General features: G+C 47.1%; 1 protein-coding gene and 1 pseudogene across 3 annotated transcripts in view; one reads left to right on the forward strand and one right to left on the reverse strand.

Moving 5' to 3' along the window:
* RNLS (renalase, FAD dependent amine oxidase) overlaps positions 1 to 18473 on the forward strand; it is a 269902-nt gene that overhangs the window by 30502 nt on the left and 220927 nt on the right. The window lies entirely within an intron of this gene.
* LOC148508595 (5S ribosomal RNA) lies at positions 8241 to 8359 on the reverse strand (annotated as a pseudogene).

Consider the following 18473-nt stretch of genomic DNA (forward strand, 5'->3'; position numbering starts at 1 on the left):
GTCTGCTTTAACAGGACCACCGGGATGTAAAGTCTGGCAGCCGGGGGGGAAGTATGGCGGCGGCCATGTCAGTTGCCGGGTGGTCCATGCAGCATAGGGGAGGTACGCTTCCCCGGCGGCCCCTCCCCCAACCCGAACTACGGCCCTCCTGAGGTCCCGATTTTGGGTTGCTCCACCCAGCTTCCTATTTGAGTCAGCTACAGACCACACTCAGTGCTCTCTATGGCTGTTGCTCAGGAAGCATTGGGTCAGTCTCCCTGTATACTTCTCCTTTGGGATCATTTATACAGAAGCTCCATATATGCTACTAGGCTTTGCTAATTATAGTGCATGGGAGCCTAAACAAATTGCATAGACTCTGCTAAGTATATATACATTATTTGTGACCTGTGAAACTGTGTGTATGTATTGCTTACATTTCATTACTGTTTCTTTCCCTTCAGCCGGTGTGTGCAGTGGGGTCACATATATATATAGAATTTAGACTTTAAAATATGTCAAAAGATTCTGAAAGGCAGGTGGCTGAGGCCCCTCTTTTGATATCAAGTGTAACCTGTAAGGCAGGTTTGTCCTCTCAGGACTTTGTGCAAAATGGCTTATGTGTTCGCTGTTTTAGAGAGTCTCCACAGCAATCAAATTTGCCGCCATCGGGTCAGGAACCCCCTTGGGCTGCTTTTTCCCTGATCATGGCCCAGGTGGCCGAAAGATTGGCAGTTCCAGCTGCTCCGGGGATGAAAGTTCAGCAGCAATTGCAGCCAGCTGTATTTATGCCTCCTATGTTGCCATCTTGGATGGATATGTATGCGCATGGGCAAGCAGGCCCTTCGTCGTCTTTGACTTTTCAACAGCCGCCTCAGATAGCCAAACCTGTACGGCCAAAAGCTAGAAGGCGTTTGGCTACACAGGCAAGTCAGGACACAGATTCTGATTTGTCTTCTGAGGAGGATGAAGTATCCTCTCAGGGATCTCTCTCCACAGAAGAGGGGCATCTTTTCCCAGTGGCTGATGTCCCATTCTTAATTAGGGCGGTCAAAGCGGTTTTGAATATCGAGGAGGCAGAGCCTATGCATAAGAAGGCTCCGGTATTTAAGCGCCAGAGGGTGGTCAAAGCGGAGTTTCCCGGGTCGGAGCATTTATCGGAACTTTTGGGCGAAGCTTGGAAGGCTCCTGACAAGAGGTTCCATGTGGCTAAAAAGATTTCGGCTTTATATCCGTTTTCTTCTCAGCAGTGTTCTAAATGGGAGGTTCCACCATCAGTGGATACGCATGTGGTACATTTAATGAAGTCTTCCACTTTACCAGTACCTTCAGCCTCTTCCCTTAAACATCCTACTGATAAGAGGCTGGAGGGTTGCCTTAAGATGATTTTTTCAATCTCAGGGGCAGCTACCCGGCCGGCAATGGCTACAGCCTGGGTGGCTAGAGCCATAGAAGAATGGATGAAGGCTTTGGCAGAGTCCTTGCCTGAGTTGTCCAAAGAACAGCAGGATATAGTTTCCTATGTGAAGGAGGCTTCTTCTTACCTTGGAGAGGCAGCTCTAGATGCAGGAAATTGTCCGCCAGAGCTTCAGCAGCCTCTGTAGCCGCTCGTAGAGCATTATGGTTAAGAGATTGGAAGGCTGATTCAGGGTCCAAGAGGGCCTTAGAGTCTCTACCCTTCACAGGTGGAGTCCTTTTCGGTTCGGAATTGGACAAAATTGTGGCCTCGGTGGCAGCCTCTAAGGCTGCAGGGTTACCCTCAGCATCATGGTCTAGACAAAGGTCTTCTTCCTTTCGTACCTTTCGGCCTCAGGGGAAGGTCAGAGAGCAGCCTTTTGGTAGAGCAGGTGTTGGTAGAAAGCCATCACCTAAAAAGCCCTGGCAAACCAAACGCCCGGGTTCCAAGCCACAGGATAAACCAGTGGCCTGATGAGACGGGCCTACACCCTTGGGGATCCCAGGGTAGGAGGCCGACTTCTTCGGTTTTCGAACATCTGGCGTCTCACAACAACAGATGCCTGGGTTCGGGAAATAGTTTCCCTGGGTTATGCCCTAACGTTTTGGAGAAGTCCGCCCCAAAGGTTTTTTTCCGTACCCCTGCCTGTGGGGTCGGTGAAAGCGTTGGCTATACAGCAAGCTGTTCACTCCCTGTTGAAGACAGGGGCGATTGTCCGAGTGCCACAGGAACAGGTTCAAAGGGGTTTTATTCCAACCTGTTTCTGGTTCGGAAGCCAAATGAGTTTTTCCGACCAATTCTAAATTTAAGGGACCTCAATACGTTCATACAGGTACCCAGGTTTCATATGGAGACCCTGAAGTCAATAGTATTAGCCTTGGAACCAGGGGACTTCATGGTATCCCTCGATATTCAAGACGCTTATTTACATGTGCCCATTGTGGTATCCCATCAACAGTTTCTGCGGTTTGCAGTAGGACAGGAACATTTTCAGTTTCAGGCATTACCGTTCGGCCTGTCCAGAGCCCCCCGGGTTTTTACCAAAGTCATGGCGGTGATAATGGTAGCCCTCAGGCGGCAGGGCATCAGAGTTTTGCCTTACTTAGACAATCTCCTTCTGCTAGGGCAGTCTCCGCAGGAGTTGATGAGGCATCTCGAGATGACAATCTCTTGTTTGCAGAGGCACGGTTGGATTGTGAACTGGAAGAAATCCTTCCTTCAACCAGCACAACAGTTGGTGCACTTAGGAGCACGACTGGACTCGGTAAAGCAGAGATTGTATTTACCGGAAGAGAAGATTGCGGTCCTACAGGGGCGCATACGCAATCTTTTACACAACAGGCCATGCGAGTGCTGGGGTCAATGGTATTCACCTTCAGCATGGTGCAATATGCACAGTTCCACTCCCGGCCGTTGCAACGGTGGGTTCTCTCACGCTGGAACAGGGATTATCGGTCGATAAAATCTCAGGAGATCTACCTCTACCTACCAGTGGTCAGGTTGTCCCTGTCCTGGTGGCTACGGACGGACCACCTCAACCAGGGTCGGCCGTTTTGGATATCGGATTGGACTCTCCTCTCCACCGATGCCAGTCTTTGGGGTTGGGGAGCAGTGTTAGGCCCGCATGTCTTCCAGGGAAGATGGACAAGGGCAGAAAGTTGTCTACTCATAAATGTACTGGAACTGAGGGCAGTTTTCAGGGCATTGGTACAAGCCCAGGATCTTGTGCACGGCAAGCCGGTGCAAGTACAGTCCGACAATGTTACCACAGTAGCTTACCTAAATCGGCAGGAAGGCACCCGAAGTCGGGGAGCCATGGCAGAAGTGTCAAGGATCCTAGTATGGGCAGAATGTCATCTTCCTGCGATAACGGCAGTTTTTGTACCAGGGGTACAAAATGTGGAGGCAGACTTTCTAAGTCGGCAGGACATAGACGCAGGGGAGTGGGCTCTCCACCCGCAGGTATTCCAGGTCTTGGTGGACAGATGGGGTCTTCCAGAGATAGACCTTATGGCCTCAAATCGCAACCACAAGGTCCCCAGGTATGGGTCCAGGACCAGGGACCCACGGGCAGACTTCACGGTGGAAGTTCGGCTGGCGTATCTTTTTCCGCCTCTAGCTCTTCCCAGGGTGGTCAGAAAACTCAAACAAGAAGACACCATGGTGATATTGATAGCCCCTGCTTGGCCCAGGCGCCATTGGTTTACCGATCTACAAAACCTCTCAGTGGACACGCCTTGGCCACTTCCTCTCAGATGAAGTCTGCTGCTACAGGGTCCCTGCTGGTATCAGGATCTCCCTCGGTTAGCTTTGATGGCAGGGCTCTTGAGGCCTCCGTGTTAAGAGCCAAAGGGTTGTGAGAGCCAGTAATAAAGACCATGATGAAGGCACGAAAGCCTTCTTCGGCCCAGGTTTACTATAGGGTGTGGCGTGCTTTTTTTCAGTGGTGTAAACTGGGAAAATATGATCCTAGTGTGTTTAGGATCTCCCGAGTACTCGCTTTTTTCCAGTCAGGGTTTGAGCGGGGTCTTTGTCTGGCCTCCCTAAGAGTGCCGGCTTCTGCGCTTGGAGTTTGGTTCCAGCGTAGGGTTGCTTCGTTGCCTGATGTAAAAACCTTTTTTCAGGGAGTGTTGAGGGTGCAGCCTCCATTTGTTCCTCCGGTAGCACCATGGGACCTGTCTTTAGTTCTTAAAGCTTTACAGGCTTCCCCCTTTGAGCCATTGGAGTCGGTAGATCTCAAATGGTTAACAGCAAAAACTATTTTTCTTTTGGCCATTGCTTCTGCTCGTAGGGTGTCCGACCTGGCAGCCTTGTCAGTTCGCTCTCCTTTTCTAGTTTTCCACCAGGATAGAGTGGTGCTGCGGACCCGAGCAGGATATCTCCCTAAGGTGGTATCACGATTTCATATAAACGAAGAAATTGTGGTCCCAGCTTTTCATGTGTCAGGGCTGTCCTTAGGTGAGGCTTCCCTGGATGTTGTGCGTGCTTTACGTATTTACGTGGAGCGCACCAGCAAGTTGAGGAAGTCTGATTCTCTTTTTGTTCTTTATGGCTGCCATAAGCGGGGATGGCCAGCCAATAAGCAGACTTTAGCAAGATGGCTTCGTATGACCATATCACAGGCATATACTCAGGTGGGTCGTAGGGTGCCAGACTTGATCAGGGCACACTCTACGCGGTCTGTGGGTCCTTCATGGGCAGCCCGCTGGGGCGCGTCTGTGGAACAATTGTGTAAGGCAGCCACGTGGTCGTCTGTCCACACCTTTATAAAATATTATGCATTTGACACCTTTGCCTCTCAGGATGCCTTCTTTGGGTGCAGGATCCTCCTTTCTTCCGAGACACAGGAGCGTTCCAGCCCTTAGGGGTACTGCTTGGGTATATCCTCAATGTGATGGCTGTGGACCCCATGGACCCCGAAGAAGAAAATAGGAGTTATGGTATGACATACCTTTGTTAACTCCTTTTCTTCGAGGTCCATGGGGTCCACAGGACACCCACCCTAACGCACCTAGTGTTAATGGGTAGTTTTGTTGTATCTATTAAGTGTTTCCCTCGTTGTGAGAGAATGTCTAGAGAACATATGTCCTTCCTTCTTTCCTCTTTTTTGCCTTCTCTTGGTGGGCTTTGTGACAAACTGATGCCCTGTGACCAGGGGCGGGGTACATGGGGGAGGACCTAGTGCATCGTGGGAGCTGAGAGCTTGGATTAACTGTTTGGTGCCTGGATGAATCCATAAACCCCAATGTGATGCCTGTGGACCCCATGGACCTCGAAGTAAAGGAGTTAACAAAGGTATGTCATACCATACCTCCTATTATCAGGGAATCCCCTACCTCCTCTGAGTTTGATTATTTGTAAGTTTATTTAATATTTGGTTCTGTATTTAATTATATTTTACATGGTAAACGGGACTTTAGAATGTATTATTATCACTGTCCAGGCAAAGACAAATTGTCCTAGTACATTAAGGAAATATATATATATATATATATATATATATATACACAGTCAGGTCCATAAATATTGGGACATTGACAGAATTTTCATATTTGGGCCTCTATTCACCACCACAATGGCTTTGAAATGAAACAAAGAAGATGTGATTTAACTGCAGACTTTCAGATTTAATTTGAGGGTAATTACATCCAAATCAGGTGAACGGTGTAGGAATTACAACGGTTTCTATATGTGCCTCCCACTTTTTAAGGGGCCAAGCTCAAGCAGGCGGAGACAAACAAAGGGTAAGAAAGAAGAAACCCATAACTCATGAGTCCAGACTCCTGTGGACCCCATGGACCTCGAAGAAAAAGAGTTAACAAAGGTATGTTATACCATAACCCTTATTTTCTTCTTCGGGGTCCATGGGATCCACAGCCATTACGTTGGGGATATCCCAAAGCACTAAACCTATGGGCGGGGACGCTCCTGACTCTCGGAAGAGAGGAGAACCCTACACCCGAAGGAGGCATCCTGAGGGGCAAAAGTGTCAAAGGCATAACAATTGACAAAGGTGTGGATGGAAGACCATGTGGCTGCCCTGCAGAACTATTCAGCAGAGGCACCCCAGCAGTCCGCCCACGAAGGCCCCACTGACCGTGTGGATGTACCTTTACTGAGTCTGGCACCACCAGACTAGTCTGACCTGAGGAATCGTCAAATGAATCCATCTGACCAGCGTCCGCTTATCGGCTGGCCAGCCTTATGACTGTCATACAGTACAAAAGGAACCTGCTTCCTCATGCTGTTGGCGCGATCCACATAATTATGTAGCGCACGGCCAACATCCAAGGAAGCCTTACCTACCAAGAGGCTTGTAGTCTAAAAGCTGGGACCACAATCTCTACATTCATATAGAACCAGAATACCACTCTTGGAAGGTATTCCCACCCTAGTATGAAGTACCGCTGTCTCCCGATGACTTACTAAAACGGGTAAGCGGGAAGAAAGTGCTGCTAGATCAGAGACCCTCCAGTCTGATGAAAAGAACATACTCGAGAAAACCTAACCCCCTAGGGCCACATTTTCTCAGTTCACCCTGGAGAACTACAAAGTTTTGTAATAAATGCAGCCAGAAGTAAGTTTCTTGTCCTCTGAATTACAGAACATCCTTTCTTCAAGGCGGAGGTCTGAAGAACCATGCCGTCCAAGATGGACGAGTCAGGTCTAGATACAGGAAGGGATCCTGTATTAACAGGTCCAACCCTAGCAGAAGTGGCCACAGAATGTCTATGGAGTGACTCTGCAGGTTTGCGAACCAGCAGCGTCTGGGTCAAGCAGGGGCCATCAGTATTACTGTTGCATATTCCCGTTAACCCTTATAGGGAGGGATAGGAGGTGAAGCAAATATGCTAGTTTGAAGTTCTACTCTACTGCCGGAGCATCCACACACACTGTGCCCGTACCTGGGGACCCTGTGCTTGTGACTCAAGGCCATGAGGTCTACCTCTAGAAGACCCATCCATCCACAAGGCTCTGAAATACCTGTGGATGAAGAGCCCACACTCTCTGGCACGTATATCCTGCTGGCCTAGGAAGTCCACTTCCAAATTAAGGACTCCTGGTATGAACACAACCGATCTCGCTGGAAAATGACATTTTGCCCCCTGATGGATGAGGCAGTCTACTGCGGTGGTGTTGATAGATTGCACCTAAACCGGCCTGCCCCTTTAGTATTTCCTGAGCTTGAAAAGCGCTCCTGAATACTGCCCTTAGTTCCAGGACGTTTTATGGAGAGACTGCTTTCCGTTGTTCTCCATTTTCCTTGAAACGTGTGTCGACCTGTCACTGCTCCCCACCCGCGGAGACTGGTATTATCCAGGTCCAGAACGGGCAACCCTTGTTGCGACAAACGTCTTTAACGGATAGTCGCTCTTCTGGCGAGAGACAGATCGTCTGTGCTTTTATTTGGAACCCCAGCCGTACCCTGATCGGGCAAATAACAGCTCCTGACAGAGAAAGACTGCCCTGAAAATCGGCTTCAAATCTCTTATCAGTGGAACATTTAAAGGCGAATGCCAATGGTACTGGAAAGGGATATAAGGCCTCAACCTTTCTGGTAATATGGATTTTTCTGCCCGGAGAAACTCCATACTACGTTCCCTACAACCCCTGGTATCTCAGGTGGTCTCCCATCCAAGTATTAACTGGGCTCAAAGCTGCCTAGCTATCAAGATCAGACCATCTTGGGCATGACCAGTATGGTCTGGCTGTAGTTAGAATCGGGAGGCTTTCACAACTTTCTGGCACTAGAACACTGGAGCCTCTCCCCATACCGGCTCCACAAGCCTAGCTTTGGTCCCTCTGATCAGGGAGGAGACTTACTGTTGGAAGACGGTCTTCCTCTCTTGAGAGTGACTCCTGGGAGGAGACTCGTGTGTCCCTAAACACCAGAAGATGTACCAGAATCTGAGGGCTGGATGGAGCGTGAGACCGACCGCCTTCTGATTCTTTTGGCTGGACAAAGTCACTTTGACCCGAGTGAGCACACATGTCCCTCCAGGACAGATGCCTAGGAAGCCTAAACATGGTAGGTTGCAGCTGCTGAAGATACCTTAATATCAGGGTTGGCACAGGAGTTGCCAACCTGTGCTATGATCTGGTAGATTTGACTACTGTGGTGACTCTTTAGAACAGTGACCACCACAACCCAATTATATTAAGTCCAGTGAGGACACCCCCATCGCCCCTCTCTGTGGCCTGGCCCGCGTAAGGGGCTGACGCCATCTGGTCTTTGGCTGCAAAGACCTAGCAGCCTGTAGTAATTGTTGAACGGTTACTAAAGATGATGCCCTGCCTCAACCACTGCCTACAGCACCTGGTATTCTCAGGTGGTCTCCCATCAAAGTACTAACCAGGACCAACACGGCATAGCTTCCAAAGTCAGAGGAGATTGGGCATGTCCAGTGTGGTATGGCTGTAGGTAAAATGTCCATTCATGATGGAAATAGAGGGCATAATCATAGGGGCTGCTGCTACAGATCACACATGAGACCAACTCAGGGGACTCCAGCCATCTGTCTTACGTTTTCATTGGACATACAAGGTTTATCCAATGTCTAGTATTAATGTGACCATCATTTTACATCCAATGTACCCACGTATCTTTGTAGCGGGTTACATGAGGAGAAACAGTAGTGATAGACTTATGCTGACAAGGCAGCATAATACAGCAGATTTCATAAGTCACATGTAATGCACATGATACATAACTATACATACATATATATATTAGGGATGTGCAGGCTCGGTTCTACTCTGTTCCGTTCGTTTTTTTTTACCGAATCCTATTGGCTATCCAAAACTCGTGACAGCTGAAACCCAATAAGATTCGGGAAAAAAAAACGAACGGAACCGTGTAGAACCGAGCCTGCACATCCCTAATATATATATATATATATATATATACACACACATCACATACATACAGTCAGGTCCATAAATATTGGGACATTGACAGAATTTTCATATTTTGGCCTCTATTCACCACCACAATGATTTTGAAATGAAACAAACAAGATGTGATTTAACTGCAGACTTTCAGATTTAATTTGAGGGTAATTACATCCAAATCAGGTGAACGGTGTAGGAATTACAACGGTTTCTATATGTGCCTCCCACTTTTTAAGGGGCCAAAAGTAATGGGACAAACTAAACAATCCTAAATCTAACTTTCACTTTTTAATACTTGGTTGCAAATCCTTTGCAGGCAATTACAGCCTGAAGTCTGGAACGCATAGACATCACCAGACGCTGGATTTCATCCCTGGTGATGTTCTGCCAGGCCTCTACTGCAAATGTCTTCTGTTCCTGCTTGTTCTTGGGGCATTATCCCTTCAGTTTTGTCTTCATCAAGTGAAATGCATGCTCAGTCGGATTCAGGTCAGGGGATTGACTTGGCCATTGCATAACATTCCACTTTCTAGCCTTAAAAAACTCTTTGGTTGCTTTTGCAGTATGCTTCGGGTTATTGTCCATCTGCACTGTGAAGCGCCGTCTAATGAGTTCTGAAGTATTTGACTGAATATGAGCATATAATATTGCCCGAAACACTTCAGAATTCATTCTGCTGCTTTTGTCAGCAGTCACATCATCAATAAATACAAGGGAACCAGTTCCATTGGCAGCCATACATGCCCACGCCATGACACTACCGCCACCATGCTTCACTGATGAGGTGGTATGTTTTGGATCATGAGCAGTTCCTTTCCTTCTCTTCTCTTCCCATCACTCTGGTACAAGTTGATCTTTGTCTCATCTGTCCATAGGATGTTGTTCCAGAACTGTTATGGCTTTTTTAGATGTTGTTTGGCAAACTCTAATCTGGTCTTCTTGTTTTTGTGGCTCACCAATTGTTTACATCTTGTGGTGAACCTTCTATATTCACTCTTGTGAAGTCTTCTCTTGATTGTTGACTTTGACACATATACATCTACCTCCTGGAGAGTGTTCTTGATTTGGCCAACTGTTGTGACGGGTTTTTCTTCACCAGGGAATTCTTTTGTCATCCACCACAGTTGTTTTCCGTGGTCTTCCGGGTCTTTTCGTGTTGCTGAGCTCTCTGGTGCGTTCTTTCTTTTTAAGAATGTTCCAAACAGTTGATTTGGCCACACCTAATGTTTTTGCTATCTCTCTGATGGGTTTGTTTTGATTTTTCAGCCTAATGCTGGCTTGCTTCACTGATAGTGACAGCTCTTTGGATGTCATATTGAGAGTTGACAGCAACTGATTCCAAATGCAAATGTCACACCTAGAATCAACTCCAGACCTTTTACCTGCCTAATTGATAATGAAATAATTAGGGAATAGCCCACACCTGTCCAGGAAATAGCTTTTGAGTTGATAGTCCCATTACTTTTGGCCCCTTAAAAAGTGGGAGGCACATATTGAAATTGTTGTAATTCCTACACCGTTCACCTAATTTGGATGTAATTACCCTCAAATTAAATCTGAAAGTCTGCAGTTAAAGCACAACTTGTTTGTTTCATTTCAAAACCATTGTGGTGGTGAACAGAGGCCAAATCTGAAAATTCTGTCAATGTCCCAATATTTATGGACCTGACTGTACATACACGCTTATTCACTGTTCATACACACTAAGCTCTCTGGCCAACTGCCAAAACACCAGGTAGGACCTAGAGCTCTGTATGACCTGATGACCACAGTGGAGGCATATATACATACATGCAACAATATTTTTTTTAGTCAACTACGAACAGCCGACAAGGCTAAGTAGGACATCAAGCTCTGTATAACCTGGCCATCCACAGAGAGGCACCCAGGAAGATGAACCAAATCTCCTGAGATTTGCAAGTAACCCACAACAAGCGTCGGTTTACAGAAAACCTACATGTGAAGCACTCTCTAACCCCAAACTGCAGTTTAGGGGTTTCAAGAAAGTACATTTTTGAACAGTAGCACATTCATGCCTAACTGACCAGTTTTGCAAAATCTACCTGTAGATTTGCCTCAATCGGTACTGAATCCAAGCAACAAAAGTTGGTAGGATTTCAATGTTATGCACTTTCCTGGGAACAAGGCATACTCAGGGATAGCCAACTCCCCCCCCCCCAATCAGTACTTAACTCAGCTGAGTTTTCCTAATTAGGAGAGAGGGGGGATGGGCAACCCAGCCCTACCAGTATATGTGAATTACAATTTAGCCCATACAGCCTACAGCTGGGTCCAATGTAATGTGCTCATCTTCACACATAGGGTCTCATGCAGACCCGCTCGCGAGCGCTGTACGCTCGCAAGCGGGTCAATGTTACCCAAATGCGCATGCGCACGACAGAGGCGCCTCCGTCGTGCGCAACGGCTAGATCCGGCGATCGACGGGGAAGCCGTCGCTCGGGGTCTCGCACCAAAGGGGGCGTGCTGTCGATGGCGAGTGACAGCATGCCCCCTTTGGTGGACATGCCGGGGGCATGGCTGCCCAGACGGAGGCGTTTCCATGGGAACGCCTACCGTCTGGGTCCGGCCCCACTGACATCACTAGTGATGTCAGTGGGAGTGTTTTTGGCTCTGATAGAGCCAAAAGCACTCCTGGGCTTGCGGCAGCGAGACCCTACTGCAGGGTCTCGTCGCAAGCCCGATGGTCGCGATGGTCTTGACCATCGCGACCATCTTTTTGGCCGCTCACATAAGCCGTGGGTGGTTACCCACAGCTATGCGAGCGGCCAGGAGGCCGCTCCGTTTTAAGCTAGGCCGGCCCTGATTCAGAGCGAGCGCTCTTGTCAGAGCGTCCGGCTCTGAATCAGGCCCATAGTCTTTTCAGAAACAAAGGCAGCATAACTCAGCAAAACTTTACGCATTTAAGCAGTATATTTGCCATAGGCTCTTAATCAAAAAAGCACACCAGCTTAATAGGATATTTGAGCCTGTTCAACCTGCCACTAAGCAAGGTATTTTGGTCCATAATCTGGGCAAAGGAAACCCAAGGGAGTTCCTATCCAGAAGCTGGGAGGTTTGTCTACTTGACACAGTAACCACATAATCAGATTGTATGAAATCCTGTGGGAAAAACCCCCCCCAGCACAGGGACCTTGGCCCTCATTCTGAAAGAGGGCCGTCCTCCATAACTATGGAGCGTCCTCCTGGATGCTCGTGTAGCTGTGGGTCACCACCCACAGCCTATACGAGCGTGCAGTTTGATGGCCGCGATGGTCGTGACCATCGCGACCATCGAAACTGCGAGCCGGAGCCTGCGGTTGAGGTTTTCAACCGCAAGGCCCGGAGTGATTTTGGCTTTCAGAGCCAAAATCACTCCCACTGACATCACTAGTGATGTCAGTGGGCTGGCTTCTGACGGGAGGCGTTCCCTTGGGAACGCCCCCGTCAGGGAGGCACGCCCCCGGCACGCCCACCAAAGGGGGCGTGCTGTCAATCAACATCGACAGCACGCCCCCTTTGATCAGACACAACGAGCGAAGGAAAGTCCTTCGCTCGTCGCGTCTGGCGCATGCGCACGACGGAGCTCCCTCTGTCGTGCGCATGCTCAGTGCAGACCATCGACCCACTTGCGAGCGGACAGCCGCTCGCAAGTGGGTCTGAATCAGGCCCCTTAGCCGCCTGTCCTTCAGACTCTGAGACATAATAATGACAAGTTCTGAGTACACATGCGATTTTGTTTCACCCTGACAACCCACACACCCGTAGGAAAGGGTTAAGGGAAAAGACAGTGATAATTTACAGGAGTCACTGTTCTTTTACCTAAGAAACAGTATCCATAAAACAACAATCACATGTCATGCATAAACACTCTGCGAGTCATATGCATATAAGCTCTCACTACCACCATCAGCCTAGGCTTCGGTAGGATAGAGCCCTGTGAAAACCTGAACCAGCAGTAGGAAAGGTATACAGGGAGACTGCCCGGCGTCCTGAAGGAGCAGCATTCAGAGAGCAACTGACATACACTCTGGCTGCCCTATGGAGGCTGGGAGTGGCAACTCACCATCACTGCGCCAGAGGACTGAACTAGTGTGTGGATTGGGGAAGGGGCCGCCGGGGAAGCGCACCTCCCCTATGTTGCTTGGACCCCCTATCCCGGCGGTCTAGTGTAGGAAACAAGTTGTATGCCTCCCGACCGCAGCTTAACCTGTAGGAAAAGGTTAAGGGGAAAGACAGTGATAGTTTACAGGAGTCACAGTTCTTTTTAAATAAGAAACAGTATCCACTAAAACAACAATCACATGTCATGCATAAACACTCTGAGAGTCATATGCATATAAGCTCTCACTACCACAATCAGCCTAGGCTTAGGTAGGATAGAGCCCTGTAAAAACCTAAGCCAGCAGTAGGCAAGGTATACAGGGAGACTGCCCAGCGTCCTCTAGGAGCAGCGTTCAGAGAGCAACTGACATACACTCTGGCTGCCCTATATAGAGGCTGGGAGGAGCAATCCACAATCACTGCGCCAGAGGACTGAACTAGCATGTGGATTGGGGGAGGGGCCGCCGGGGAAGCCTACCTCCCCTATGCTGCTTGGACCTGCCCGGTAAACTGACCTGGCCGCCGCCACAAGCCCCGGCTGATCAGGAACATCATATCCCGGCGGTCTAGGCTAGGAGACAAGCCGTATGCCTCATGACTGCAGCGCGTCTCCGGACAGTCTCACCGCCGGAGGCCGGACCACCATGTGGTCCCGGCATCAGCGGCCGCCGCAACCACCTGCTTACCTGCCATTCCCTTGATCCGGTTGTGGTCCAGGGCCTGAGAGCCCCTGCCGAATCCGCAGGCATGGACCTACCAAGGCTAGCGGTGCGGCGCCGGAGGAGGTAGTTGCAGCGCGTGGCCGGTGCGCCTCCAATCAGGCGCGAGGCTGCTTCCAGGACAGCTCAGACCACCCGCTGAGATAGAGAGTAAAACTCTCTTTTTTTTTTTAGTTACTCGTCTGCAGGACTGCTCCAGCAGTCCCACTGTCTATGTGGTGAGCACACCAAACAGGAAGAACTGGCTACCTGAGGCAGGGGGTGGGGTATATGTGGAGGAACCCCGGTGCATCCTGGGAGCAGAGAGCTCGTTTGTGTTAACTGTTTGGTGACCAGGATTCATACCCCAACGTAATGGCTATGGACCCCGAAGAAGAAATATACTTGCACTCATTTTAACGTACCCCCATTTACGTGCAACCGTAATTTCCTGGGAAAAAAATTGCTTTCTATAATTTAAAATTGTCTTTTCAAATATGCAAATTACTGACAACCTATGCTATTTAAGTACCCTAAATACTTTTACGGCCAATAATACAGACGCATGTTCCTACATGTTCTGACATTTTTGCCTGTTAAATTATCGCCCCTACCCATTTTTGCCTGTTTTTTGGCGGAAAACAGGAGTGTCCATTATATAATATCACGCAAAAGTCGACGTAATTGGCCGATATTATTGCTGCTAATTTGAATACGGCCCTAATAGGTTTCAAATATTTTTCTCTCCTAATAGAGTGTTCTGGTGTCTGGTTTGTTCGTCAATACAAAGTCCATTCTCATGTTAGGTTAAGATGATTTCAGTATTTTTTTTTTTTTTAGAATGATGGTGTAATTTTCCAAAATCAAGTTATGAAGACACTCTTACACTCTGTTGGAGTATGTAATATTTTTTTTAGATACCGCACCTGTGCCGTTTGTGCCAGAATCTACTGCAAATGTGTGGGTTTCCGGTAAAATGGCGGCTGCTCCTTATTCCCGGGGACATCTCTACTGCTCATGCGCAAGTCACCGAGAAAATGACCGCCTTAATTTTCCCTGTGATTTTTGCTGAGACTGCGGAGAGGTAAGTATAACTATATATGGGTGCAAGGTGTGCGGTGTGGGCCCCCTTGGAGCCAGGGGCCTGTGTGCACCGCACACCCTGCACCCATCATAGATACGCCATTGTATAGCATCCTACAATGTCATAAACTATTTAGCTGCATTTCAGATTCTTATGTTTCATTATTGCTATTACCATCTCTTAGAATCCATAGATACAAGACGCATTAAATATGCATTTGCAGAGCACCAGTTTGCAGAGCATATTCTCACATGCTGTGGAACTAAATGTACGCAAGTAGAGGCAATGCAAGACCACACGCACTTTAGTTGCATGTATTCATATGGTTGAGGAGGCGTAACTGGGTTGAAGCATAGGCACAGTTTAGTGAAGGCATGTCAATGCAAATGAATGTTATGCAGAGTTGAACATGAGTGTAAATACATCTGTTTGGAGGTGTATAGTCTGCACTTAGTATAGAGTAGGTGCAAGTGCGCATTGATGATGACTAGTAGCAAATCAAGTGTGCACTTTGGGGACGGACACATCCTACGAGGGTTACTGTCAAGATGTCGACAATCAAAATGTCACCATATTTAGGGGTTGGGTATATTACTAAGACAGATCAAAATTTAGAAATTCAAAACATAGACACCATAATGTCGACAGGTACAATATTTAGACAACCAAAATGTTGACATGGATATATGTCGACAATCCATATGTAGACCGTCAAAATGTGGAGAGATACATAGTGTAGACATTTAGGTCCTGAGGCCCAGATTCGGAGGCGCTCGTAAAAAGCGAGCGCTCGCTCTGAATCAGGGTGGGCGCTTGTTTTTTTAGTTGCGGCCTCTTGGCCGCTCGCATAGCTGTGGGTTACCACTCACAGCTTATGCGAGCGGCCAGGTGATGGTCGCGGTGGTCAAGACCATCGCAACCATCGGGCTTGCGACGAGACCCTTGTGGTAGGGTCTCGTGGCCGCAAGTCCCAGTGGACTTCCTGCTCTAATCAACATCGATAGCCGCCCCTTTTGGATGCGAGCGCCAGAGCGAGTGGTTTTTGCGCTCGCTCCAGGGCTCGTGCGTGCACACTGGGGCGCCATCGGCACGCTTGCGAGCGAGTCTGAATCAGGCCCTGAGTCAGAGATGTATGCTAATGTCATCACAGCTGCGTTGCAGTCGCTGAATGTATTCAAGACGCCCACCTGCTGTTTTGCAAACCCAAGCACCAGCGTACAAAGACCGTCTTCTGCGTCCAGGGACACGTTCTGTGTGTATAGCGTACTTTTCTGAATCAGGCTCTGTAATGTTAGAGATGATACTGATGCCAAGTTTCTCTGAAATTAATCACTATACTGTTGGAGCCTTGTGCACTCCGAGTTTGTCACCTGTAATGATGGATTTTCTTTCCCCATAGTATTGATTGAAATGTACCCACTACCCCTACATTAATTCATACAATTTACGGATCGCAGGTGCTAAAATATGCTAATGCCTTCCAAAGCACAGCCGACACAAAGATGCCTACTGCTGCCTTCTCATATCCGTCCAATGTCACACTACTGCGTAAACATCGCTACCATTGATGCACATCATACAGTCACATAGCATGTACGTCTGACCAGCCGCAAACACTGCAGCTCTGCTTAGACGGAGAGAGGTCTCATGGTGCAGATGCAATGACTATGGCTAATTTATGCACGCCCATAAAAACGGCGTTGAAACGGTCACATACGCTTGCGTTTACTTATTTACTACCCTATTCTCCCAAATTCTGACCACGACACTCACTTTGCAAATGGATCCTCTATGTGTACGGAATAGCAGTGCAATCGCAAAGCGTGCGCAGTGCGACTTACACACATGCTCCATGACAAATAATTGCTCGAATTATGTAAATATCGGCATTGCGCCTGCTGCTGAATCAGGCTCTAAGATCAAAGTCACACTAATTCTAAGATTGCACTCCCAGGGGTATACTTACTAAAAGTCGATTTTAATCAATTTTGATCTAATTAAAATCAATCAAAATCTATAAAAAATTATCAACATCAATGTTGTGTTTCTGAGGCTAAATCACACATTTACTAACAGAATTTTTTTTTAGGTATTAGTAAATGTGTGACTTAGCACCAGAAACACATCGATGTTGATCCATTTTCATAGGGGTATATTACTAAAGTCCGGATTTTTAGAAATGTAGATGTTACCCAAAGCAACCAATCAGATTCTAGTTATTATCTGCTAGATAAATGTTAAGTAGAATCTGATTGGTTGCTATGGGCAACATCTCCTCTTCTAAAATCCTGCACTTTAGTAAATATACCCCATAGATTTTAAAATCGATTAAACCCCCCTCCCATGCATTTCGATACTGTGTGTTTTTTCAAAGGTTAAAAACCCGCCATCAGAGTACATGTACGCTCGTAGAGACCAGCCTAAAGCTGGGTACACAGTATACGATAATGTGACCCAGTGATAATGCAATAAAACAATAAATCATGCGCATCATATACACAATGTATGACCTGGTGTACGACAGCGTAATGTATTGTTGCGTTGCTGCATGTAAATGCATCGCGTCTCTCATTGCATCGTCTCATCTGCTGTGCAGGGTAAAAGATAATGCGATGAAGACCGTAGTGAACATGGGATCGTGTGTACACAGATTGCGATGTGTACAATATATCATTCAGATCCACGGCAGAACTATATTATAGTATGATGGATCGTACGGTGTATACCCAGATTAACAGTGCTTGGTGGAGAGTTAAGCTCCCCTCCTCACACTTTTGTAATAGGTGCATGCACCACGTTTGCATGGCATTCTGGGGCACAAATTCAGCAGTGATGTCACATCACTGCCAGGGGGCTCCAACAACATGAGGAAATCCATTCTGCACATGTGCATAATGGATTTCCTCAGTTACAGCTGGGGAACACACAGACGCGGACAACAGGGTGACAAGTGTCAGCAAAAGCCCAACTGGCTGTGTTCGCACCCCATGGGGTTAAGGTCTACAAGCTTTTATTCAAATTGTTTCAGTATACATAATAAATAGCGGTATAATTAAAGAAACATATTACCATTTCAAGATTCACGCTGATGACCCTTGTTGCTACATGCCTAGTCCATGACACAAGAAAAGAAAATTGGTAATGCTATTATTGTACTGAGGAAATATGTAATATAATTGGATGTTTCCATATTCAGAGCAGATGTGCTGTCTAGTATGTCTAGGGAATAGCTTCGTAAACAAGGTAATATTGACTCTAAAGTAAAAATATTTCTAAAGTGATGAAGGTGATGCAATATTAAAATAGTTGCAGAACAGTTAATTAGAAATGCTACTCGGAGTTACATGAATGTGTGTATCCATGTGTGAATGTGTTCTCGTGTACATAAAATACCACTATAGCCTCATCTGTATCATCTAGTATTGGTACTGATAAACAAAGATTATAAATATTTGAACATAAGTGACATATAATAGAATGGGAATATTACACTAAGGAGGTGTGTGATACCCACAATAATGGAAATAAAATAACATATTAATGTTAACATGTACAAGGTATAGAGAGATCTTCTATTCAGTTATGATACACCTGAAATATTGGGTGTGTGAATGATGACTGTTCTCCTAATTACACTATTACAGTATGTACTGTCATCACACAATAACAGTATATGAAAATTTTGTTTGGAATGAATGGTTGATAATCCCTATCTCCATTGCCCCTCCATAAACTCCATTAGAATATCATATTGGGAATATAA

Source organism: Taudactylus pleione, unplaced genomic scaffold (assembly GCF_031769625.1).
Source record: "Taudactylus pleione unplaced genomic scaffold, aTauple2 ptg000354l, whole genome shotgun sequence".
NCBI classification, from domain to species: domain Eukaryota; kingdom Metazoa; phylum Chordata; class Amphibia; order Anura; family Myobatrachidae; genus Taudactylus; species Taudactylus pleione.